The sequence below is a fragment of the Mobula hypostoma genome, chromosome 11, assembly GCF_963921235.1.
Source record: "Mobula hypostoma chromosome 11, sMobHyp1.1, whole genome shotgun sequence".
Lineage (NCBI taxonomy): Eukaryota > Metazoa > Chordata > Chondrichthyes > Myliobatiformes > Myliobatidae > Mobula > Mobula hypostoma.
Window position 1 is genome coordinate 24,259,925 of NC_086107.1, and position 19,769 is coordinate 24,279,693.

Genomic DNA, 19,769 nt, shown 5'->3' on the forward strand with positions numbered 1-19,769 from the left:
CAACATGATTTCTGTAAAAATCTGGAATACAGAGTCATACAGCTCAGAACCAGGACCTTTGACCTATTTAATTCACACTGACTTATTTACCTGCCTCATGCCATCAACCCACAGTCAGACCATGACCCTCATACCCCTCCCAACCATGTACCTTTCCAAATTTCTCTTTACTTGTTGACATTGAACCCGCACCCACCCACTGTAAATATCTACTTGGTTTGTAAGTACATTTCTGGAAGGAAAAATACAGCCCTTGCCAGTGCGACTCCAAAACTCTCAATGTGGTTTACTTTCTGGGAAGTAAAAATAGTAGCAATTAGGAATGGACAATAAAGTTTGGACTTGCCATCAAAGTCTACATCTAGTGAGCAAATGAACTGAAATAAATTGCAAAACTCTCATTTAAATTATTTCCTTCTCTCTACTTTCCCATTCTGTGCCAAAGAAACAAACAGAGAGGTGCACACTGTTTATTAAGTTTAAAATGATTAAGCTATTGAGCTACGGTAGAACATTACCAGTGGAAAGAACAAGTTGGACGTCGGTTCACTCCTGGGTCTCAAAACGAGAATGTTGTTCTATTACAGAAAATGAATGAAGTGTTATGCAGGACCAAAGCCAAATCCTGGAGCTACTCTAGCAGAGAATATTTATATTCTGTGTTGTTATTATTGATGCAATAGCAAAAAAAAGAGTAAAATCTGGGGTTAAAATGCGATGTGCATTTAGAGTTCAATTAATTACTGATCTGAGCTACGATTGCAACTTAACCTTAATTCTGCACATGGAGAGTGCCGAGGTGCCGAATTTTGCATCGTACGGATCGCAGCATTTAGATAATCGTTTAATTCTATGTTATTTTCTCGGTCGCCCGTCAATATTTTCAAATAAAACTTTTAAACCTTGGCTCTGAAAACATCCGAAGTTGTCTCGGACAGCCTGTCAGTCAAGTTTATATAATGCACATTCCAGGAACCGTGTGAGAGAGCCTTTAAATAAAACATGCGGCAGAGTACATCGAGACAAATGCCACGGATGTGAAAGGTGTCGCTGGGATTACCAATGACGTGCTAATGGTTGTTGAAGCAATCTCTTTGCCTCTCTTTCTGACTCACCAGCTCCCTTTGGGGGCTTCTTCGACGTCATTGAGGGACTGCGGGTCATTGACAGAATATCCACTGCAGGTAAGATTCAACACTGCGCCTGACTCCCTCTGGTCTTATAAAATGGACTCTGGTCATTGCAGAGAAAGCTTTGAAATTTTTATCAATCGGACCACTAAAAATAACTCCCTTCATTTTCTGGATGGATTGAGTTTTTGTTTTGCAGAAGCGAGACTTTTTCTTTAAACTTGTAAACTGCGGGTTTTAGTTGTCCAGTGCAGTCACCATTTCGCCGACCAAATAGTAATGTTTAAAAAAACTTGATTTTGTCTGTTCCAAACACCATTAACTTATATTTCGAACGTCAGTATCAAATTCCCGCATAAACCGATCCTCTTGAGTATTTGTTTCTGCTTATTTATTTTCTGGATAACAGTGCGCAGCAGATTACCGCACTGCAAAACAAATTAATTAGTAAAAAAAATATGCCTCATATTTCCAAGTGCTTTCTCGAAAATAACATTTAGCCACAGTTTGGTTGCAAGGGCGACAACCGTGACTCTGCTCCGATCTCCCATTTCGCAGTTGTAATTGAATTGCTCTCATAGATCCGGTTTAAATTGAATCTCTCCAGTATCAGACCGCGCTGTACCTTCACCCCACTTTGTGCGTCAGATCGCGCTGAACTACAGATAAACATGAGCGCTGCAGTAAACCCCAGGACAGATGGTAAGCAGCGAGACAAAACAAAAAAAAACCTTGTTTCCACCGGGCTAATTCGAATCTATTTGCTTCAGGACCACTAGTCACTGGGTTTGAGATGGTGTGAGTTCACTTGCATTTTCTCTGGTGAAATAATTGTTGATAGATTCCGCTAACCACGATTTACCAAGTGCATTTTAATTTGCAACCTTTGTAAATCTAGAATATGATTAAACAATGCTTGTATTTTTAAATCTTCTAACCCCTATCAATTTGACATTGTCATACATTTTTGGTTGGTTGGTATTTTTTGACTCTTAGGAACAAAAGTCTGCGATAAAGATTTAACTGGGTGGGGGGTGGGGAGAAGGCAACGTAAATCTTTGCTTGGTACATCAATCAAGAAATCGATATTTATGCAAAGATAAGACAAAATGCCCCAGATGTCGGCAAATTAAAATGTGAACAGTGAATGCAGAAAGTACTCAACGGCACATGTCAGAATGAGGTTAAAATGAAGGGTCTCAGCCTTGAACATGGACTGTTTACTCCCCTCCATAGATGCAGCCTGACCTGCTGAGTTCCTCCAGTATTTTGCTTGTTGATCAGAATAAGAGAATGCTCGGTAGTGGAGATGAATGATATTGGTTCAGAATCAGTTTGGTTGAAGTAATACAGGATAAAGGGGAGAAGTTGTTGGAGATGGTACATAGGCCTGCTAAGAATAGCTGCACTGTAGGAGGGAGTGTACATCAAAAATAATACAGACTGACAGTATAAGAACAGTCATGGATGATTTTAATTTTTCATAGAAAGTGGCTTTGAGGTTAATGCCTGCAGTGTATTTGGGTTGGATTTTTTAGAAAAGTATATTTCTGAAAATCAGCTGAAACTTTACATTTTGGATTGTGCAATGAGACAGGATTAACCAAACATCATAAAGGATTGCTTAGGAAAAACTGATCATAGCATTTTCAAAACTCAGACCGAGTTAGAAGATGAAAAACTTGGGTCTGAAGCTAATATACTATATATTCAAATAAAGGCAAATGCAAATGGTCAGGGTTGGCTACGGGGTTGATGGGGAAAGCAGATTAAAGAGCAAGACCAAAATCAGCAGTGGCGGAAATTTAAAGGGGATATTTTATAAATCTCAGCAAAGGTATTTTCCAGTGAGGAAAGGCTCTACAAGAACATTGCAACATCTGTGACTATCCAAGGAAGTTTAGGATGGTATCAATTGAATGAATAGGCAAAAGGACTAGGAAATATTTAGAGACCAAAAAAGATGACTAAAAGAAACGATAAAAGTGGGAGAAGATAGAGCGTGTAAGTAATTATCAAATAATATAAAAACCTGGCAGTAAGAGTTACATTACAAGAGATTCTGCAGATGCTGGAAATCCAGAGTAACATGTACAAAGTTCTGGAGGATCTTAGCAGGTCAGGCAGCCTCCATGGAGAGAAATAAACAGTCAATTGTTCGGTCCGAGAGGGATATCAGCATAAGTCCTGATGAGGGGTGTCAATTCATTATTCCTCTCCGTAGAAACTGCCTGACCTGCAGAGTTCCTCCAGCATTTTGTGTGTGTGTAGGATCTGCAGGTACATAAAAAGGAAGGAAATAGCTAAGCTGAATGTTGGTCTCTTCATGGCTGAGACTAGGAAGTGGCAGAGATTCCAAATATTTGTCCTGCATTTGTCTTCACAGTGGAAGACATTTTATATCATCCCAATATTAAATGATAATCAACGAGCAACACAAATCAGAATCAGGTTTAATATTATTGGTATATGTCATGAAATTTGTTACGTGGCAGCAGTACGGAGCAATAGATAACAGTAAGCTCTAAAGCCGGGAATACAGGCCACAGGACAGATTCTTACTACAAGCCATTAGACTTGTAAATTCACATGTCTGTACATTGTCCAACCACAAACTCTTCCAGCTGCTACCATCTGGGAAACGGTATCACAGCATAAAAGCCAGGACCAACAGGCTCCGGGACAGCTTCTTCCACCAGGCCGTCAGACTGATTAATTCATGCTGATATAATTGTATTTCTGTGTTATATTGACTGTCCTGTTGTACATACTACTTATTATAAATCACTATAAATTTCACATTGAGATGGCGACGTAACGTAAAGATTTTTACTCCATGTATATGAGGGATATAAATAATAAAGTCAATTCAATTCAATTGCAATGGAGTCATAACACATAGATTTTTATTCCCTTATGTTGTGGGATGGATGTAGAATTTAAATAAATTTAAATATAAATTACAGTAAGTATATTTACAGTATATATACCTGTGTTAAATAAGTAGTGCTTTCCACCACTGGAGAAAATGTACTAGACAAACTCATTGAGCTAAAGGTTGACAAATCCCCAGGATCTAATGGCGTCAAGCTGGTACCTTAACTGCATTGGCTTTAGAAATAGTAAAGCCATCGGTTGAAGCCTTCCATAATTCCTTGGATTCTGGAGGACTGGATGAACACAAACTCTTCAAGAAGGGAGGAGGTGGAAAGTTACCATAACGTCTGGCACCAAGAAAATGGTGGGATCCTTCATTAAGGAGGTAATAACAGTGCATTTTGAAAGTAACAAACACTCAAGCAGAGTCAACATGGTTTTGTGAAATAGTAACAGTATATGAACAATTTGCTAGAGTCCTTCGACAACACCCCAAACACAATTGCTGAAAGAGAATTAGTAGATGTAGTATGTTGAGGGCATTTTGTAATGCACCATGTAAAAGGTTATTGCAGAATGTAAGAGTACATTTGCTTTAGTTTATTATTATCACATGTACTGTGAAATGCCTGTCTTCTGTACTGTTTATACAGATCAAATCATTGAGCATTGAGCTAGAATAAAGTAAAACAATAACAACCCAGAATAAAGTGCAAAAGCTACCAAAACAGTGCAGTACTGAACAACAGTAAAGTTCAAGATGATAATGTGGTAGATTGTGAGGCCAAGTATCTATCTTATCATAGAAGAGGCTTGTTCAAGAATCTGAATGGGATAACTGCTTTCTTTGAACCTTGTGCTATATCCTTTCTGGCTTTTGTATCTTCTGGGAGAGGGGAGAAGAGAAAATGTATGGATTAGATGGGGTCTTTGATTATGCTGTCTGCTTTAATGAGGTAGCGAGAAGTAGACAGAGTCCATAAAAGGGAGGCTGGTTCCTGTGATGAGCTGAGCTGTGTCTGCAACTGAGCTGTTTCTTGTGCTCACGTGCGGAGCAGTTGCCATACCAAGTGTAATAGAGTACATCAGACAGAATGAATGGTGCACTGACAAAAGTCGGTAATGACGTCAACGTGATTGGACCAGGACAGACTCCTGGTGATATTCACACCTAGGGATGTGAAGCTTTCATCCCTGTCAACCTCAACACCATTGACGTAGTCAGGAGCTTGTACACCAACCCCCTCCACAGCTTTCTGAGGTCAGTTGGGGTTAATATATCAGCATGGGTAGGAAAGTGGCCAAATAATAGAAAACAGAGTTTAAAAGCACTTTGAATGGCAATCAGTAATTAGTAGGGTGACATGGCATCAGTACCGGACCTTATTTATTGATAATCTCTTTTGATGACTTGGAAGGAAGGACTGCGAAAGCTGCAGAGCAGGTTCTAAGGATCATCAGTAATGGATTAAATAAGTGGAAATAAATTTGCAGATTGAATTTAATGTAGAAAAATTTGAAAAATTGGAAGGCATAATTATTAAATCAGATTACATAATTATTAAGTCAGGTACAAAGGGATCTGGGTGTCCAGGTACGTGAGACATAAAAAGTTAGCATGCAGGCATTGCAAGCAATTAAGCAAGCTTATGGAATGGTCATCTTAATTGCAAGGGTAATGGAGCAGAGGTGTTTAGATGCAACGTTACAGGACATTGGTGAGACTATAAACATTTAAGAAAAGATGTGCTTGTATTGGAAATTGTGCAATAAATATTGAGTCTGAGGATAAAGGAGTTGATATGTAAAGTAAGTTTGAGGAAGTTTTATTTATTCTGATTTGACCACAGAAAATGTTGAGAAGGCATAACAGGTAAATGTGGAGTGGATGCTTCTCCTGGTGGAGCTACTAGGAATCAGGCATTATCCATTTCAGATAGAGATAAGGTGAAATATCTTCTATCAGAGGATCATTTGTCCTTGGAATGCTCTATTTCACAGTGCTGTGGAGATGGAGTTCTTAAATTTATTCAAGATGAAGATGAACAGATGTTTAAACTGCTAGGGAGGAAAGGGGGTCTGCGGAGAAACTTCTGTTCAGTCCAAGACTGGAATGGCCTGATCTCACTGAATAGCGGCTTGAATACTTTACTCTTGATGCTGTTACTAATGTTTTTTTATGTAAAGCAAGGAAATAATATTCTTATGTTGGGGGCCCAATGTCCACAAGACTAAGAGTTCGGGGCCAAGGACTGGAGGCCTGGAGGTAGCCTGTCCTTGGGTTGGAGGCCTGTGTGAGGGGGTGAGAAAAGGGGCTGTTCTGTTGCTGGTGTCTTGTTTTGTTGTTGTTGTTGTGTCATGTTCTGCTGAACATTGTGGGCATGTCAGTGCTATGTCAGTGTCGAAATGGCTGTGACACTTGCTGGGTACAGCCAGCACAACCTTGGGTGTGTTGGCAGTTAGTGCAATGATGCACATCGCTCTATGTTTCAATGTGCATGTGATAAATAAATCTGTGAATGTGGATCTGAAACTGAATCATGAGGAGTGGAGCAAAGTGATGATGGCACTAAACAGCAACTCCTTTGCTTGTATCTTTGGAAACAGCTCTATTTCCATCTTTAATATCTCTATTTTTCCCTTTCTGGGTTCTTTATAAGACCCTGACCAGGAGTTACATGCTGACTATGGTTCTTTGTGGGAATGGAACCCGTTCTCAGAGTTTCATAACTGGCCGTTGTTCGGCACGCCAAGGGCTCAACCTAAGAGTTTGGCTCAACTTTGGAGGCCTAGGATCTCGGGGCTCTGAAGACGGGCAGATCGAAGGTCGGTGTCCCGGACTGGTGTGTCGCGGGAGCTGGACCATCTTTGGCTATGTGCCCAGAGACTTGAGATCTTTGGGCACAGAGCACAAAAAAAGTGACACAACTGACTTTTAACATCGTAAACCAGCAAGTTGCTTGTCATGTCTCCCCTCTCGCTGTGAAACGGAGACATCTCTTTCTCCCTTATTAGGAAGAGAGAGAACCTGTGGGATGTCGAATAGCGGGTGAACAGTAGTCTTTGGAGTACTGCAAGTCTGTGTCTTTGCTGTTGCTTTGCTCACACTTGAGTGCTCGGTGGCAGGTGCCAATGCTTTTTTTTTTGCTGATGGGGGTTGGGGGATTGTTCCTTGCTACCGCTTTCGTGCGGGAAGGAGGGGAGTTGGGGGGGTGGACTTTGGGGTTGTAACATTTAACTATCGTTCATTATTTGGGGGCACTCTCTGTTTTTATGGATGGTTGTGGAGAAAAAGCATTTCAGGATGTATTTTGTATACATTTCTCTGATATTAGAATGTACCTTTGAAAGCTTTGAATCACAGAAGCATTGTGTTACCGACTGATTTATATGATTGCACTAACCTGCTATTCATTGTCTGCAGACCTCAGCAGAGTGGAGGCAATGTCAAGAGAGCCTAAAGCTAAACAACCCTATGGAAATCCAGGCTGCTGTCCTCAAGAGAGAGATGCAATGCAATTTCAAAATAGGGTGGAAGGTTTCTGAGAAGTAATTTTCACTTATGAAATTCTCTACACAATTGCTGTATGTATAAGAGATAGAATCCAAGACTGTGAACGTTGTACAGGAGATCTTGGTTTGGGGGTGTATAGAATTATCCCCTTTGGGCTCTTTAGACAAACTTTTGGAAGGTAGTGGGAGCAGATGGCTGTGGAAGCTAGTCCTGGGGGTCAGGCACCCAGAAACTAGATGCCAAAGCGCAGAAACTTCGGTGATTTTACACGTGTTCAGTGTGAGCGAATGCACTGTCAAATGCCACAGTCCACCAGCTGCATCATTTGTTTCAGACGCTGCTGATTTCTACTCCTTCACTCACCTGCAATGACCTCGATTAATCAGAGCTTGTAAACAACATTGATGGGCTTACCACCCCCACACACGTAGACTGCGGCAGGCCTCACACCCACATCCCAAAGCTTACAGAGGCTGCTAGTCATTGACCCATGACAGCCTCATCACTCAAACCCACTGTGCCAACAAAACATTTCCTTTTCTCTTCACGGATGTGATTGTAGGTACTGGGAACAGATGTGATTCCATGATCTTAACCCATAATAGGGACAGTGAGAGAGTGATACCAGCAGCACAGATGAAGATGGTGAGATTTTCATGCCTAACCCTTTCTCACACTTAACTGCTCCCCACATTTTAACTGAGTTACAAACTGCAGAGAGAGCAAGTCTCTGTGGAGTAGGTAACTACACCACACCTTCCACTCTATTGCAGATCCATCCTTGTATCTTGTATCTTGCAGATTGCCACAGTCTATTAACTGGCCAGAAGTTAATGCAGATTAAATCATAGCACCAGCTAATTTAACATTCACAGTCACCTCTGACGCTGCTTGTAATGAGAAGCTCGCAACATTTGAGTGTGTGAGACACGGAAATGTATGGTCAGCGCTGTGTGCTGGGTCAAGACTAGCTCCAGAAGGTCAAGATTCACATGGATACATTTTGAGAGGAAAAGCTGCTGGATCTTGGTGTGTTGTCAGGCTTGCAGCAAATCATGCATCCAAAATCAAGGAATTTGGAAGAGGCTCAATACAGCACTTGGAAGCAATAGGCAGTTCCAAACATTTTCTGTGGCCAACCATCAAACATTGCTTCTGCTTAATATCTCAACTTTCACTGCATTTCCAAGTTAAAAAAAAACAATGTTTGGGTGCTGCAGAAACTCATCCGGGCTGCTGCATAAGCTTACATTGATTGCACATAAATTCAATTTATTGCTGTTGAGGCTCTGGATACAGGTTTTCAAAAGATGTGTCTAACAGTTTAGCAACCTGCTATCCAGCAGATTCCCAGCTCTGTTGAGAAGCCTGCCCAGGAAAATTGTTGTGTCTCCGTGGAGCACAAACCTGCTGTGTTTTCTCAGGAAGCCAACATTAATGATATCAACTACTGCCACTATGCTAATGTTTCTGCCAAGCAGTCCAGATTTCTGCTGCCCACACAATCCAACATCAAACCCTCCTGATCAGGAGCTATGTTGGAATGGAGTATAGAATTGTTATTGTTCTTGTAAATTAACTTTCCTATGCCTACTTGTATTTTTGCAACCAATTGTTCGGTGAATTTTCTAGTAATTATCATACAGTTACCCTGTATTTTTCTAGAAACTTGTTAGTTTTCAGTTAGCACGTATCACGCTTTTTGAATCAGGTTTTTTTTAGCTTAGTGGTTATCACTCGAAATTTGTTGTCTCTAGTCTGAGTATGAGATGACCATGACTGCATTTTCCTTTGTCTTTACTTTGTTCTCTCGGCTCCTCTTTCTTGTTCGTTTTCCACTCTTGTAACACTTAATAAAAACGACCGAAAGCAGTAAGTTTTATGCTTCGTTCTTGACTTCTAAAGAAACTTATGATCACAATATTTTCAGGAGCCAACAGCTGCTGGAGGCCATCTGCAGCTTCTTCCATTGAAAGTCTCCAGCCATCTATCAGGTATGCTAGAGACACTGGGAATACACTCTATGGGATCAGTAGATCAACAGAAGGCATGCCCAAGTAAAATGTATAAGGATGATTAGCTACCGTGATTCATAGATTTGATTTGTGATGTTGGTATTACAGCCATTTTTATTGGAGCCATTTGGATGGTCTGATGTGAAGTAACAGAGGGTGGGTTTGGAGCTGATGACTGGGAATTGGGATCCAAACGGATTAGGTAAATAGCCCAATTTACCTGTTTCCTTCTCCTTGAGCATCATTACCAGAGTAGCCCAGCAAAAGGAGGTCCACAGGGTTCCTTCAGAACGTTGCAGATAATGGGAGCATTACTTAAGAAAATAAATCAAATTCCCTTGAGTTATATGAGTTAACAGAAGAAAACTGGAGATCACACAGCCCCTCAAGCTTACCTCACCATTCAATGTCATCTTTGGTGAATCAGCTCCCAGGCCTTATTTTCTCTTTTGTGCCAATACCTCATTGTTCTCAGTTCCCCTGTCATTGAAAAATGGAATCTGCATTCTCTTTAAATACTGTTAATAATGCTGTCTTCTCAACATCCAAGGTGGGGAACTACAGAGATACACTGGCCTCTGTGGTAGTAGTTCCTATGTGTGTCAGTCTTAAGTGGCTCTCATTATTGTGTCATGTTGTTTGAAATTCTCCTCAAAGGGAAAACCAGGAGGAGAATCCTATAAAGTCATACAGCATGGGAACAGACCCGTAGAACACAGAACAGTACAGCACAGCACAGGAACAAGCCCTTCGGCCCACAATAATGTGCCAAACAAATTAAATTAGTAATCAAATGGGTAAACTAATGAATCCCTATGCCTACACAATGTTCATATCCTTCCATTTTCCTCACATTCATGTGTCTATCTAAACATTGCTTAAAAGTCTCTAATGTATCTAGCTCTACCACCACTGCAGGCAGTGCATTCCAGGCACACACCACTCTGTGAAGAAGAAAAAAACACTTGCCCCTCTTTGGAAATTTCCTTTGAAATTACCTGCCCCCCCCACCTTAAATGCTTAAATGCATGCCTTCTGGTATTAGGCAGTTCAAACCTGGGGAAAAGATACTGCCTGTCTATCTATGCTCTCATAAGCTTTTAAACCTCGATCGGATCTCCCCTCAGTCTCTGCCACTCCAGAGTAAACAACCCAAGTTTGTTCAGCCTCTCATTATAACCCATGCCTGTCCAGTCCAGACAGCTCTCTGACAAACCTCTTCTGCACTTTCTCCAAAGCCTTAACGTCTTTCCTATAACTGGGTGACCAGCACTGTATTCAATACTCCAGATGCAGCCTAACTAGAGCTTTATAAAGCTGCAACACAACTTCCTGTCTTTTGAGAACAATGTCTTGAATAATAAAGGCAAGAATGCCATATGCCTTCTAACCATCTATCAACCTATGAACCTGGACTCCAAGATCTCCCTACTCATCAACACTGTTAATCATTGGTCTTGCACATAACAGTGTACTATCTCTACATTTGACCTACCAAGGTACAGCATTTCAGATTTTGTCAGGTTAACCTCCACCTGCCATTTCTCTATCCATACTGTATCTGCAACTGATCTATAATCTATAATTCTTTGCCAGTCTTCTACACTATCCACAACACCAACAATCTTTGTATCACCTGCAAACTTACTGACCCACCCATCTGTATTTTCATCCAGGTCATTTATTAACATCACGAACAGCGGAGGTCCCAGTACAGATCCCTGTCGGACACCACTAACACAGCCCTCCAGCTACAGTAAGTCCCTTCAACCACTACCCTTTATTTTCTATGCAAAAAGCCAGTTCTAAATCCAAATGGCCAAGTCACCATGGATCCTATATATCTTAATCTTCTGGATGACTATCCCTGAAAGTTGCCTCACAGGTAGACAGGGTAGTTAAGAAAGCTTATGGGGTGTTAGCTTTCATAAGTCAAGGGATAGAGTTTAAGAGTCATGAGGTAATGATGCAGCTCTATAAAACATAGGTTAGGCCACACTTGGAGTACTGCGTCCAGTTCTGGTCGCCTCACTATAGGAAGGATGTGGAAGCATTGGAAAGGGTACAAAGGAGATTTACCAGGATGCTGCCTGGTTTAGGGAGTATGCATTATGATCAGAGATTAAGGGAGCTAAGGCTTTACTCTTTGGAGAGAAGGAGGATGAGAGGAGACATGATAGAGGTGTACAAGGTATTAAGAGGAATAGATAGAGTGGATAGCCAGCACCTCTTCCCCAGGGCACTACTGCTCAATACAAGAGGACATGGCTTTAAGTTAGGGGGTGGGGGATATTGGAGGAAGGTTTTTTACTCAGAGTGGTTGGTGCGTGGAATGCACTGCCTGAGTCAGTGATGGAGGCAGACACACTAGTGAAATTTAAGAGACTACTAGACAGGTATATGGAGGAATTTAAGGTGGGGGGTTGTATGGGAGGCAGGGTTTGAGGGTCGGCACTACATTGTGGGTCAAAAGGCCTGTACTGTGCTGTACTATTCTATGTTTTATGAGCCTCCCATGAGGGACCTTGTCAAACGTCTTCCATGTAAACAACATCCACAACTCTACATTCATCAATCCCTCTCTTCACCCGATCAAAAAAACTCGATCAAGTTAGTAAGACCACACAAGGTTCCCAATTAGGCCATGGTTATCCAAATGTTCATTAATCCTATCCCTAATAATTCTTACTCTTCTGCCATTTCAGTCCATGCCAACCGAGATGCCTACCTAAGCTAGACCTATTTGCCCAAGTTTGGACCCCTAAACCTTTGCTATCCATGTACTGTACCTGTCCAATATGAATGCTTGCCATAGATTCTGAGCTGAGGTCAATGGCCTGTCAACAGAGAATACCCTCTGTCAGCCACTGAGATTGGACAAAATGTGGATGATAGGATGGACTACCATAAAATGAAGGTTTGATTAGTCTGGTGGGATACTAGGCAGGAATTTGTATATTTTGCTGTTTGTGTTCACACATCAGCTGGAGATCAAAAGAGTGGAATCTGCTTTTACAGCACAAATCAGAGTGGGCACACACAGCTTGCAAAGTTATGTGTTAAGGGTAAAGGCACTCTACAAAAATGAAAAGTCTTCAATCCACACCAAGCCGCGTGTTCAGCCCACCTGCAGGAGAGAATGAAATGTAGCTGGAATATAGGATGTAGAACAGTGCAGTGCAGGTCACGAGCTCTGTCCCAACCCTGATGGCCATTTAAGCTGCATATCTGCCTGTACATGGCTTATGTTCTTCAATTCCCCGCCTGGTCAGGCATCAGGTCACCTGCATATTTGTCCAAATCATCTACATATATCACAAACAACAGAGGTCCCAGCACCAATCTTGAAAACACTTCTGATCACCGACTTCATCACTACCCCCTTCTATGAGCAAGCCAAATTTGAATCCAGTCTACCAACTCCATAGAAACTACCTTTGTCTGCGTCTTCCCTTACATTTCTGCGGATGGCAAATTATAAGATGTATATGTCTTCACCTCCAGCTGGAAGAACTTCAATAGGTAAAACTAATCTCCAGTTATCTTCACAGCTAGTACCAATTCAAGAGTCAAAATTGTTGTCATTCATCGGTGCTGCATAAAAAACACAACCAGCATAAAGAACACAATTTTTAAAGAACACAGTAAGTATAAATATAAAAGCAATACAAAAAATGTACAAGTAACTGTTATATACCTAGACTGATTATATATACTTAAAGTGATACTGTACTAGGTGATGTGTATATATATTGTGGTGGTGGGGAGTGGTTAGGTGTGTTAATGAGAAGAGGTGTTGATTAGCCTGACAGTTTGGGGGAAGTAACTGTTTTTGAGTCTAATGGTCCTGACTATTAGTCTAATGGTCTATTTCCTGAGGAGACTGAGGTCCTTTAACATCTGCCGGACGATGCTGAGGATGTTCTAAGAGTCTGTGGTGGCCACTGCTATCATGTTTGCTGTTGTGTGCTGGGGCAGCAGGCTGAGGGCAGCAGACACCAACAGAATCAACAAACTCATTTGTAAGGCCAGTGATGCTGTGGGGATGGAACTGGACTCTCTCACGGTGGTGTCTGAAAAGAGGATGCTGTCCAAGTTGCATGCCATCTTGGACAATATCTCTCATCCACTACATAATGTACTGGGTGGACATAGGAGTACATTCAGCCAGAGACTCATTCCACCAAGATGCAATGCAGAGCGTCATAGGAAGTCATTCCTGCCTGTGGCCATCAAACTTTACAACTCCTCCCTTGGAGGGTCAGACACCATGAGCCAATAGGCTGGTCCTGGACTTATCTCCTGGCATTATTTACTTTTTACTATTTAACTATTTATGGTTTATTACTATTTATTATATATGGTGCAACTGTAACGAAAACCAATTTCCCCCGGGATCAATAAATTATGACTTTGACTATGACGTGGGTACTGTGCAACCTCTCCCCTAATGGGAGGGGGACAAACAGTTCATGTTGACCTCACTTGGCTGAGTTGCTGCAGTGTGTCTGCTGTGACTGAGGCAAGTGATATATTACAACGAGGATGTCTTTACACCATTCCTTGTTGAAATTAACCCAAAAATATTGTTCCTTGGGCAGATAAACTACCTCCACTTCTTGCTCTCCAAGCAGCCCCTCTACTCTGTTTGATCTTTGCTATTTTGCCCAGTCATTTTACATTCTAAGGGGTTAATTCACTAGTGTACCAATGAATAGAAACAACTAGATTGTGTAGATGCATTGAAGAGAGGACTAAGTTCATCTGTACCTGCCAGACCATAACATATAGAGCAAAATCTGATTAGCAACTATTTCAGGTGAATCTCCTGAAATCATTCATGCAAAGATTCTTCTTGCTACTGAACATGTGCTCACCTCTGTGTGGGTAAGGCATGGCATGAGCTGGAGGACTGAACTTTAAAATAGCTCTGCTGTCAACAGTATTTTTAGACTGATTAATTTCACAGTGTATACTGCAGCAAAGCATTAACTATGCATACAATTATGCCCTTGACAAAAACTACCCACATGACTCGCCACACACTTTAGGCATAATCTTGGAACCAGTCCAACATTTGTAGAACCCAAGTAAGGCACACCATGGAACTAAAGTTTGGAGCCAAAGAGTTAACTATATCTGCCACTCTACTTGCATAATGCCTGCTAAATCTCAAACATGTTATAGTTTTGACAAAAGGTCACTGACCTGAAACACTGTCGATTTCTCTCTCCACAGGTGGTGCCTGAGCTGCTGAGTGTTTCCAGCTGTTCCTCTTCATGTATTAGTGTTTACAGGGTTTACAATTTTACATGCTCTTCAAATTATGTATTTATAACACACAGTAAATTGTCATTTTATTATTTTGGATCTTAGTTACTCCACTATTGGCAGCTATTCCATCACTGTCAAAGACTAATCAGTGGAATTTCCTTCTTAAACTTCACGTTACTTTTTGTTTAAAGATTCCATATTAATAACTCTAATAAAACTGTAGGTCATCAGCTCTAATAGTTTTGTAGTTCAGTTTCAGATTCTGTTTGTGATCTCTCTCATGAAACGCTTGAAAATGCATTATAAGCTGAAAACTGTTATTTAACAGCAAGTTGTTGGAGCTGTAGGTGTTATATTGGTTTGCTTTGAAATCCCGTAGTACACAAGTCTGTACATTCTGCACATCTCTTGTGATTTTTTTAAACTGAAAAAAAATTAAAGCAATTTTGGAAAATAGCTGATACCTATTAACCAGTTTTCTCTCCATTCCACCTGATTTTGTTCCAACTCAATTCAGCGAACAGAATTCGGCCCAAGAATCAAGGCAAATGTTTCCCATCCTCCAGTTCTAGCATCTCGGATTTCCTTCACTCTAATATTAGCAGATACCTATTTAGGTACCAGAGCTTCATCTCTGCAATTCCTTCCTAAATCTCTCTGCTTTGAACCTCCTTCGTGCTCCATATTTCCCACTACTCTCACCGTGCTTTTATCCTGTTCTAATATTTTAAAAAATTGTTTAGAATCAAATTTGATAGGTAAAACACCTTAAAATTGCTACATTAAAAAGATTTTAAAAAGATGTTTTTATTAAAAACCTTTGTGAGACATTCATGAGAATTGGCAAGAATATTTGGACAAGTGAAACATATGCCTTGCCTTCTCTGCAGCAATGCATCATAGATTTTCACAGCCTCAGGATCTGCAGACCACACTTACAACTCAGTAGCCGCTTTATTAGGTATCTCCTGTATCTAATAAAGTTGCCACTCAGTGTATGCCCATGATCTTCTGCTTCTGTAGTCCATCCACTTCAAGGTTCAACATGTTACTCATTCAGAGATGGTCTTCTGTACACCACTGTTGTAGTTTGTTGTGTTACTATTCCTTCCTGTCACCTTGAACTAGTCTGGATATTCTCCTCTAACCTCTCTCATTAACAAGACATTTTCATCCCCAGGACTGTCATTACTGGATGATTTTTTTTGTTTTTCCCACCATTCTCTGTAAACAGAGACAATAGTATATGAAAATCCCTGGAGATCAACAGTTTCTGAGATACTCAAAGCACCCCATCTGGCACCAACAATCATTCCATGCTCAAAATCACTTGGATCTCATTTCTTTCCCATTCCAATATAACAACTGAACCTCTTGACCATGATTGCATGATTTTATGCATTGAGTTGCTGCCAGATGTTTGGCTGATTGGATATTTGCATTAATGACCAGGTGCACAGGTGTACTTAATAAAGTGACCACAGACTGTATGTCAAATCTAGCAAGGATACTTTTCTACAAGGTTCTACCTCAGATTCAACAGAATGTAATCAAAACAATATGTTACATTTAGAATAGAATGTTTTATCTCATTTTGTATTCTTTTGAGTTTAAATATTGGAATGATTGGCACGCTGATGTCTTTAAGTTGATCTGCTTTGTCCAACTTCCTCAATTGGATATACAGTTATGCCCTCCAATAAGCAGTAGAATGATGAAAGCAATTGCCCCACAGTTCTGTTTTCTGGTCCAACTTAGAGTTGTCATTGATCACAAATGCAACTGGAGTAGTCACCATACAGGAACAGATCAGAGAATGGATAGCCCGTGGAAAGTGTCTCAGTCCTAACATTCCAACACATTTCCACCAATGTTCATTTTGGGTTTTTCTGAGACGACTCAGCCTTAGACCTTTTCAGAGCCTTGATCGACTGCAGACCAAATACTGAATTCCACATGTGAGGTGAGAGATATATCTTAACAGGTCAGAACTTAACTGAATAAGACATCAAGAAAATATGTTAGTTATAAACAAGAAATATTTAAAGACTACATCATCTGAACAGTCTTGCTCACGTTGAAGTACTGACAAACCCTTCTTTTTGAAGTTGACTTACATGATAGCTTTTAAAAGAAAAAATACGTTCTATTAATCTGCTTTGTGGTCCAAAACTAGTGAATTGTCTGCACACTTAATAAATCTCAGTTGTCATGTGTTATGGTTTCAATTTATAACACTGGAAGTTCAAAAGAATGAATGAGAATGCAGAGTTATGGATAAAGCTCGCCTATAGAAAATGTTTATTCTTGTAATGCCTCTTCAGAGCGCTGTCAAAGACAATACATAGACAGATGACATGTGAATAAACAAGGGCTAACATGCAGGGTCATACACTCACTTCTCCTTTGGTAAACTCTTAATAATTCTTAGTTTTCCCATCAGGCAGCATTTATTCATTCCACTATCTCCAAATTAGACACAGCCTCCTGGACCTTTCAATTCTCTAAAAGTCTAAACTCAATCTAAATTGCTCACAACTTCATAAAGAAAGAAAACTATAGATTATGAAAATCTGAAACCGTCCAAACATACCAAAATGTAAGAAATACTTTGTGCTTTAATGGAGAGGTTAAGATATCGAATTTGGCATACTGAGTGTTCAAGAATCGTTTTGCTTTATTTTGTCTTTGCAAATATAGGCTAAATTTCCAGTGTTAATTTTTTGTTAATCCTAAACTTACTTTAAATAGGCTTCAGTTACTATAGTTTTAATATTCTGGCTTTCTCAGTGCAGATATTCTGTCATTCTCTACCGTTTAGCTATAGAGAGGATGAACAGGATAGTTGGGGATAACCAATATCAGAAAAAAATAAAAAACATTGTAGGTTTTCATCTAACTTCATCTGCTTCCTGAGGGGTTATTTCAAAATACTTTGCCAAATAAACCTTCTATTATACTGACCATTTAATTCAGATCAACATATTAGAATCATAGACAGAATTCCTGCATGTATTATGATTTCAGCCTCGTGGCTAGCCTATCTTCGATACATGTTGACAGGAATCAAAGGGTTGATAGGAAACACAAAATAATCTGCAGAGGCTGTCGTCAAAGGAACACTCACAATGCGCTGGAGGAACTCAGCAGGTCAGTCAGCATCAGTTGAAAAGATTAGTCGATGTTTCGGGCCGAAACCCTTCGTCAGGACTGAAGGAAGAACTTTGGGGAGGGTTTGAAGAATTGTCTGTTGTGGCGGAATGAGTGGAGGTGCTTGACGAAGCGGTCCCCCAATCTGCGTTGGGTTTCACTGATGTAGAGGAGGCCGCACCGGGAGCACTGGATGCATTAGATGACCCCAACAGATTTGCAAATGAAGTGTTGCCTCACCTGGAAGGACTGTTTGGAGCCCTGAATGGTGGCAAGAGAGGAGGTGTAGGGACAGGTGTAGCACTTACGCTTACAGGGATAAGTGCCGGGTGGGAGATCCATGGGGATGGACGTGCGGATAAGTGAGTTGCGGAGGGATCGATCCCCGTGGAAAGCAGAGAGGGGTGGAGAGGGAAAGATGTGCTTAGTGATGGGGTCCTGTTGAAGGTGGCGGAAGTTGCGGAAGATAATGTGCTGGATCCGGAGGCTGGTGGGGTGGTAGGATAGGGATAGGGTTGTAGGGTTAGGGTGATAGGGTTGCTCTTTTCCCAAACCCCAGACTCATACAGAAGTTTCTTCTAGCTATAAGAATGTGCGCCATCCATCTTGAATATAGCCCTTTACTAAAAATGTGTAAAGAAACTAAAGAATAATCTGCACTTGGAAACGGAAGATGTAAGGCAGCTTTCCCAATCATTTTCTTGCCAGCATGTCCACAACTAGTCATATCTATCTATCCCCACCTTTCTGCTTTCCACAAGAATGACTCTCTTCATGAGCCCTGGTCTGGTCATCCCTTCTCGTCCACCCCATCTCATCCGCAGCACTCTCTGCTGAAATTGCAGGAGGTGTAACAAGGTCCCTGCACTTCCTCCCTCACCTCCATCCCAGAACCCTAAAAGATCTTCCCAAACAGGTGAAACAGAGGTTCACCTGCACCTCTTCCAGCCTCATGTATTCCATCAAGTGTTCACTATGTGGCCTCCTCTGGACGCCATTTTGTGGAGCACCTATGCTGTGTCCACAATTACCATTTCAAGCTTCTGGTTCTACATTATTTTAAGTCTCCTTCCCACTCCCACACTGACCTGTCTGTCCTTAGCCCTCTCCATTGCCTGACTGAAGCCAAACGAAAATTGAAAGAACGACATCTCTTATTCCACTTGTTAGCTTATGAATAATGAAGTTTACATTTACTGGTAACCCAGACCTATGTGTTCATGCTCACCTGTCCACCTAGGTTTCATCTCCCTTTGCACACTGCTCCCCCCTGCCCCCTCCCCAGTTAGGTTCCATCATGCATCTCATTCGGTTCCACTGATCACCTATCGATCTGTGTTCCACCCTGCCCCTGGACAGCTATATCCTGGCAATCTTCTTTCTTCCTCGTCAGTCCTATTGAAGGGTCGCACATGAAATACCGGCTTGTACCTTTTGCTTCCACAGATGCTATTTGACCCAGGGTTCAATGTTTTTTTTTAAATTTCAGATTCCAGCAGCTGTGATCCATTTTGCCTCCACTGAACCTCCTCAGACTCTATTGAAATAGATGATCAGATGAGAAAAGTGAACAAAATTTCACAGTGGTGAAAACCAATGGTTAACTAAAGAGTCAGTCAAGTCATATTCAAAATCTATAGTATTGAATATGGCTGAGAAAAAAATAGAGAAAAATCATTCTAATAACCTACTTTTTACATAGGCACTGGCCTTCTTATTTAGAGACACAGGCCCTTGCAACCCAATGAGCCTGCACCCATATGACCAATTAATGTGGAATGTGGGATCAAACTAAAGCACTCACAGGAA

At 41.0% G+C, this 19,769-nt stretch overlaps 1 long non-coding RNA gene across 1 annotated transcript in view; it reads right to left on the reverse strand.

The window, feature by feature from the left end:
- LOC134354247 (uncharacterized) overlaps positions 1 to 1,164 on the reverse strand; it is a 63,324-nt gene extending 62,160 nt beyond the window's left edge. Inside the window, exon 1 of the long non-coding RNA XR_010019745.1 lies at positions 1,116 to 1,164. This is a non-coding gene — a long non-coding RNA (uncharacterized LOC134354247). The remainder of the gene's footprint in view (positions 1 to 1,115) is intronic.
- Positions 1,165 to 19,769: the final 18,605 nt, after the last annotated feature.